Source organism: Mytilus californianus, unplaced genomic scaffold (assembly GCF_021869535.1).
Source record: "Mytilus californianus isolate M0D057914Y unplaced genomic scaffold, xbMytCali1.0.p SCAF_4, whole genome shotgun sequence".
NCBI classification, from domain to species: Eukaryota; Metazoa; Mollusca; class Bivalvia; order Mytilida; family Mytilidae; genus Mytilus; species Mytilus californianus.
The window spans coordinates 58,544,815-58,552,115 of record NW_026262690.1 but is presented as its reverse complement, the minus strand read 5'-3'; the positions used below and the strand labels follow the sequence as shown (position 1 = coordinate 58,552,115).

General features: G+C 29.8%; 1 long non-coding RNA gene across 1 annotated transcript; it reads right to left on the bottom strand.

Moving 5' to 3' along the window:
• Positions 1-244: 244 nt before the first annotated feature.
• On the bottom strand, positions 245-4,076 carry LOC127698537 (uncharacterized). Its single transcript, XR_007980875.1, has 2 exons — positions 3,677-4,076; positions 245-393 (listed from the first exon to the last, which is right to left on the bottom strand). It is a non-coding gene; the product is annotated as an uncharacterized LOC127698537 (long non-coding RNA).
• Between the last annotated feature and the right edge of the window lie 3,225 nt (positions 4,077-7,301).

Here is a 7,301-nt window from a genome sequence, read left to right as displayed (position 1 = left end):
AATTGGAAACAACCCCAGTCTTAATTCAGCACATTTGATATCTCATGACCTGTTACATGATTAAATAGGCACAATTTATTACACACCTAACTGAATACACACATTCTTGACCTCAATAGTAAACCTACAAATGTATTATTTATTTTGATCTACACTACATTCAAATATTCTGTTAATTTTGCTAGCTAGCTGAATGATTAATCGGACATGGTTTTTTTTCAAAGAAAAGACAAAAAATTTAAAAATATGTATAAAAAATGCAAGCAAATTTTATTTCACTTGTAAAATCAGTGTCATTATCATCGGACATAAGTCAATAATCAAGATCTAATTAATTAGTTACAATTATCAGAAATTTGGTTGAAACAATAAACAAAATTGCTTAACTCTTACCTGAGCATTTTCTGCAATAAAATTTATTGGTTTGTTCTACATTTATATCCCATTCTATGGCCCGAGAACACAGTTATTTCGTAGTGCATTTCTTTTAGACAATAAATTCAAATTAAAAAAATCGCACCTGCTCTATCTCAAAAAGATTTTTACAGTGTAGTGTACTACTATTGATACAAAAAATATCAAAATTATAGAAACTTCTACCAGCTCTAACTCAAAATATTGACAATTCTGTGTTAAGGGGGGCTAAAATTCAGTTTGACTAGAGCTTCAGACATTCTAATTTTTGACCTTTTTTAACTGGACCAAATCACTACTTAACATAAAGATTCAGCACCCAAATTTTTTTAGCATTTAATTTCATCCCCTTAATATTTCATGCATAAAATATCAAGAAATGAATTGGGAAAGTGTATAAAAAAAAATGCAAGTTATACACTGTTCATACTAGGGACTATATTCGTAGACAACGAAAACCAAAGGACGATAACTGTGTCCTTGGACCTAATAGGATAGAAAGACTTGACCAATTTTATTAAAACTTTGCATGACCTAAGCTTAGGAAATTATAAGATAGTTGGCCAAGTTTCATGGCCATAGAATCTATATTATAGAAACTAGGGCCATTTTAATATTGATATTTGGATATTTATTTTTGACGTTTAAATCAAATATTTTCAACTGTCAAGATTTCAGCCTAAAAAATTTAAATATTGCAAAAATTTGCTTTTTAAATACTCTTGAATATAATATAATTAGTATTAAAGCAACGGAACACTCATTTGATTTATCAGATCTATTACAGCTATTCAATTGTCAAATTTATATGAGCCTGTGCCTGAAAATAGAGATTTTCGAATTAAGGGAAGCCTTACATAAACATGCATTTTTTTCAACCAATTTGAAGTTTTTGAAGTTTTTTAACCATACATTATTCTTCCATATATATAAAATGTACTTTAAATGTAAAGAAAAGTTACAAAAAGCATACCACATGAGTATGAAATGGTCTTAGGCCATGTAAGACTGAGAACTATTTAGAGTCGATTTAGGCAGTAGCCCATATTTACATATAAAAATGCACACAGAGGCTATAAGAAATGGAAATTTGTTACTTTTTGCTCATTTCTATGCTGAGATGTCATGATACAAGAAGTCTAATTGCAAAAGGACTCTTGAATTCAACTTTTTTTTGCAGACAGTATGGTCTGATGACCAGTTTTTCACTTTTCAATGGAAAACTTGCATGTAGTTTTAGTCTCAATTGGCATATATTTGAACCACTTGCTATCCTAAAGAAGAAAATTATGGTAGCATATGAAATGAATAGGGTGTACTGATCATTGTAAAGTGTTTTTTTTTTTACAGATTTAGTGAAATATTTGTGATGGACTACAGATTTTATGTACAAAACTCTTCACATTTCACATACATCAAACAGGCCGTTTAACCAGGGACTTCAATACAAATATTCTGCACATTTTTTCTGTGATAATCTACTTTTCTTTAGATTCAGAGTTCACAAATGGTTAATTAAATTTGATTTAAGCATAGAAACACAAATATCAGGAACATAAAAAGCTGTCAGATAGAAAGTCAGCATGGCTCTTAGGCATAAAATGGAAACTGCTTTAAAATGCTTATTTTAGCCGTATAATGGCAAAATGGGACATTTTAACAGAATTTCTGTCAAACAAAGATGTAAATCCTTTACTTTTATTGAGTTTGACAAATCGAAACCAGCAAACCATTCAGGAAAGTTGCCAAAGTACAATATCTACATTTACGGAATTCATCTCTTAGGCCCGAGAACACAGTTATTTCGTAGTGCATTTCTTTTAGACAATAAATTCAAATTAAAAAAAATCGCACCTGCTCTATCTCAAAAAGATTTTAACAGTGTAGTGTACTACTATTGATACAAATAATATCAAAATTATAGAAACTTCTACCAGCTCTAATCAAAATATTGACAATTCTGTGTTAAGGGGGGCTAAAATTCAGTTTGACAGCTTCAGACATTCTAATTTTTGACCTTTTTTAACTGGACCAAATCACTACTTAACATAAAGATTCAGCACCCAAATTTTTTTAACATTTAATTTCATCCCCTTACTTAATATTTCATGCATAAAATATAAAGAAATAAATTGGGAAAGTGTATAAAAAAATATGCAAGTTATACACTGTTCATACTAGGGACTATATTCGTAGACAACGAAAACCAAAGGACAATAACTGTGTCCTTGGACCATATTGCTATTTAACAGTAATTGGAAATATCTCAGCATTAGGTATTTGTACAATTAAATTTGAAGAATGAGCACCAATTAAGATAAAAAATAGTTATTATTTTTGATTCAGCCATGCTGGATCTATGCGATCACTCTGTTTTCGGAGATGGTGCAGAATACTAAGTTGAAGACATATCTTGAAACTAATTATGTGTTCTTATGACTTGCAGAATCTTTCTACACCATTATAATCATCAACTGCCAACTTTTGACATGTTATTTGCCCTTAAATTAAGAAAAGATTGGTCGAACAACCCTTTTATTTTAGATATACACTTGCATATAGTTCCTTTGTAAATCAAAATTTATAATGATTTACTATTTAGGAATTAATTTGAAAAAAGTATTTGTACATCAATTGAATCAGTCGATAAGAATTTTGAAAGTATCATATTAGTATCTTATGCTGGTGTAAATTATTGTTCAACGAAATTTAGGTCAACATGTGTATTTATATATCTAAGTTGATTCCCACACTTTTTTTTAAATTGTATTACTCCAATTCTTTCCATAGGCAAGTAAGGGTCAGTATGATTATCAACTGTCATGATTTTCAAATAATTACACTCAAAGGTGTAAGTATTAATTGGAAACAACCCCAGTCTTAATTCACCACAGTTAATATCTCTTGACCTGTTACATAATTAAATAGACACAATTTATTACACACCTAACTGAATACACACATTCTTGACCTCAATAGTAAACCTACAAATGTATTATTTATTTTTATCTACACTACATTAAAATTTTCTGTTAATTTTGCTAGCTAGCTGAATGATTATTCAGATGTGTTTTTTTTTCAAAGAAAAGACAAACATTGTAAAAAATATGTATAAAAAATGCAAGCAAATTTTATTTCACTTGTACTGTTGTAAAAACAGTGTCATTATCATCTGACATAAGTCAATAATCAAGTTCTAATTAATTAGTTACAATTATCAGAAATTTGGTTGAAACAAAAAACAAAATTGCATAACTCTTACCTGAGCATTTTCTGCAATAAAATTTATTTGTTTGTTCTACATTTATATCCCATTATATTGCTATTTGACAGTAATTGGAAATATCTCAGCATTAGGTATTTGTACATTTAAATTTGAATACAGGAAATGTATTTTTTCTTAGTGAAGAATGAACACCAATTTAGATAAAAAATAGTTATTATTTTTTAAAAATTTTTTGTTGTTGAGAAAGTGCATTTCCAAGGCCTCTTTCTGGAAATTATTAAGCCAGTTACTATAAATGGCATATTAAAAATATATATTACTTGTTTGAAGATTTCCTTTTCTATTCCTGTCAATACCATTAGATTGCAAATATTTATAAAAAAAAAATCTGACAGTCTAAAATATCTATCAATATTTGCATCAATATTGCGAATTCCCTCCCTTTGGACAATAACATAGAAATTTTACAGTAAGATTGGAAATGAAAAGAGAAACAAATGTTGAAAAAAAGTATGGTCAGAATGAATATCAGACTAGCATTGAATATGGCTGGATCACAACATCGACGATGCTTTGATTTTGTTAAGTGAATTTCTCACTTATTATGAGTAGTAGGATAACTATATTTGGTATATGGGTTCCTTGCAACGCCCACACGAATGAATGTAAGGTTTACATGTCGGTCTAGCCGGTATCATCTGACCTTGACCTAATTTTCATGGTTCATTGGTCAATGTTAGGTTTTTGTGTTTTGGTTGGTTTTCCATATACTTATAGCAATAGGTCAGCTATGTTTGGTGTATGAGACAATTGTAAGGTGTACATGTCTGTCTGACAGGTATTATCTGACCTGGAGCTCATTTTCATGCTTTATTGGTTAATGATAAGTTTTCGTAATTTTGTCAGTTTTTCAGATGCTATATGCAACAGGTCAACTATATTTGGTGTATGGAATGATTGTAAGGTGTACATGTCTGTCTGGCCTGGTTCATCTGACCATGACCTCATTATCATAGAACATTGATAATGTTTAGTTTATGCGATACTGTAATAAAACCTTCATGTTACAGACTTTCAACATAAATTCAATGATAAATAAGACAGACGAGACATTTCAGTGTGTGCACTCAAAGAAAAGACTAAAAATAAAATATGTATAAAAAATGCAACCAGATTTTATTTCACTTGTAAAATCAGTGTCATAATCATCTGACATAAGTTAATAGTTAAGGTCTTTTTAAGTCACAATTATCAGTAATTTGGTTGAAACAATAAATAACTTTGACGAGTTCAAAATCAGTGCCGATCAATTATTTTTAAAAGAGTTATGTCCCTTGGAAACATTAAATATATGGAAAGTTGCATTGTTAGCTCTCTCATGTGTACAATTCTTGGCAGAATTTTATGAAACTTAAATGATAGGTTTATATTAGCAATGTCTTTGACAAGCTCGAAAATCAGTGACGATCAATAATTTCTAAAAGAGTAATGTCCCTTGGAAAGATTAATTATATGGAAAATTGCCTTATGAGCGCTCTAATGTGTACAATTCTTGCCAGATTTTTTATAAAATCAATATTATAGGTTTATATCATCAATGTCTTTGACGAGTTCAAAAATCAGTGCCGATCAATTAGTTGTAAAAGAATTATGCCCCTTGGAAATATGGATTACATGGAAAATTGCATTGTCAGCATTCTCATGTGTACAATTATTGCCAGAATTTTATGAAATTTATATTATAGGTTTATATCAGCAATGTCTTTGACACTTTCTAAAAAAAAGGGCTGATCAAATATTTTTAACGAGTTATGCCCCTTGGAAATATTAATTTTATTGGAAATCATATTGCATTTGCTGTGAAGCCTTCATTTCTCTAAGATATTAAAAGTTTTAAAGAACAAAAAAAAAGTGCTTTTTTTAGTTATTGCCCTTGTTTTTGGATAGATAAAATATGTGCAACGTGGGGGACATTGGAACTCTGTTCTTTTATTATAAGATATTTTGAAAAGAGGTAAGTTTTATAGATTTTTTAAATACACTATGAATGATATTTTCGAAATTGTTTTTTTTTCTTTCTTTTTGTAAATTTTTTTAAGAGCTTCGTGGTAGGTTTGTTTGTTATTCTGTATTAATTAATTTTCAGAATGTTTTATATATATATATAAATTTTTTATGAAGCAAACCTCTTTAATAACTTAGCTAATATTGTCCATTAACAAATAAATAAATTAAATTCTTGGTTTACTAAGATATTATGGTCCATTATTAAATAACTGATTTAAATTCTTGGTGTACTTGGATATGCTAAATATAACTGTGTATTTAAATTTTGGATATTGGACCCTAATAGGTAAAATCCAATTTCATATTTTTCAGTTCTTTGACCACATTCGTTCTGTGACAGAAACCTATGATGTGTCAAATATTTAATCACAATCCAAATTCAGAGCTGTATCGAGCTTAAATGTAGTGTACATACTTGCCCCAACTATTCAGGGGTCGACCTCTGCGGTCGTATCCAGCTGCACCTAGCAGAGCATTTTATTTGATATGTGACAACCTTACTTCCAAAGACAATTCATTTTTGCACTCAATGACCCATCCAACCCTTTTTTGGTAGACATACATTTGTTTTTTGAAATGTACGCTTTATAGACTTATATTTGATATGCAACAATCTCACCATCTCAGAACTTTTTGCACTTAAAGGGATACTTCGCAAAAAAATGAAAAATTGATATTATGTTGATTATGTATAAAAAACCTCAAATTCATAAATATTAAAGTTTAATTCTGCTAGATAAGAGATCACCATCGATTTTAAATTTAGAGTATCACTTCTCCGCATGCTGCCATTTTGACATCATCCCTGAATAGAAACCACGATATATCTATAAACCACAAAGGACCAAAACAAGCAGTAACCTACCGTAGACGTAATTGAGTGTCGATATCTTGTCAAGCGTACAGTTGTTTTACCCGACAAGGAAAGCCTAAACAGTTTCCCGGGACACAAAAAAAGATTATAATAGATAATTTTTTTTTGAATAACTAGTACTATGGTCTGTTGTTTTAAAACTGTTTTTGAAACAAGAAATTTTAATGGAAATTAGTTTAAAAGTTCAAAGTGATATATATGCATTTTGAAACGTACAAATATTGATTTAACAAAATGTACGCACTTGTCGGTCATTGTCGGTCATTGGATTATACGCCTAGATAGAAGGTTACGGAACTATAGATAGTCGCAATTTAGAATATATACATGTATATTGAATATACGAGAGAAACATCCAAAACCAATCTGATTTAAATACAGGTCGATATCTAACTTGCTTTGGTTCATCGAAGTTATGCACATAGTAAAATCACAGTTTTTTATTTCAATTAGATTATTTTGAACAGTTTAAGAAAGTCGTCATCATCTCAATGGTTGTGTATTATGTATAATAATGTAGTAATGTGAACATGGTTCTATTATATCGCTAGTACCTCATGTCAATTTTCCTGTTCCGACTTGCATGTAATATATATGCCACTGGACGTACACTAATGATCCCCAAAAAGCTTATTTGAAGAAATAAAGAAACTTCACTCCGAATAGACTGATAGTAGATGTATTAACGTCTGGTCAGCTAGAGGGTTGATTAATTTATTT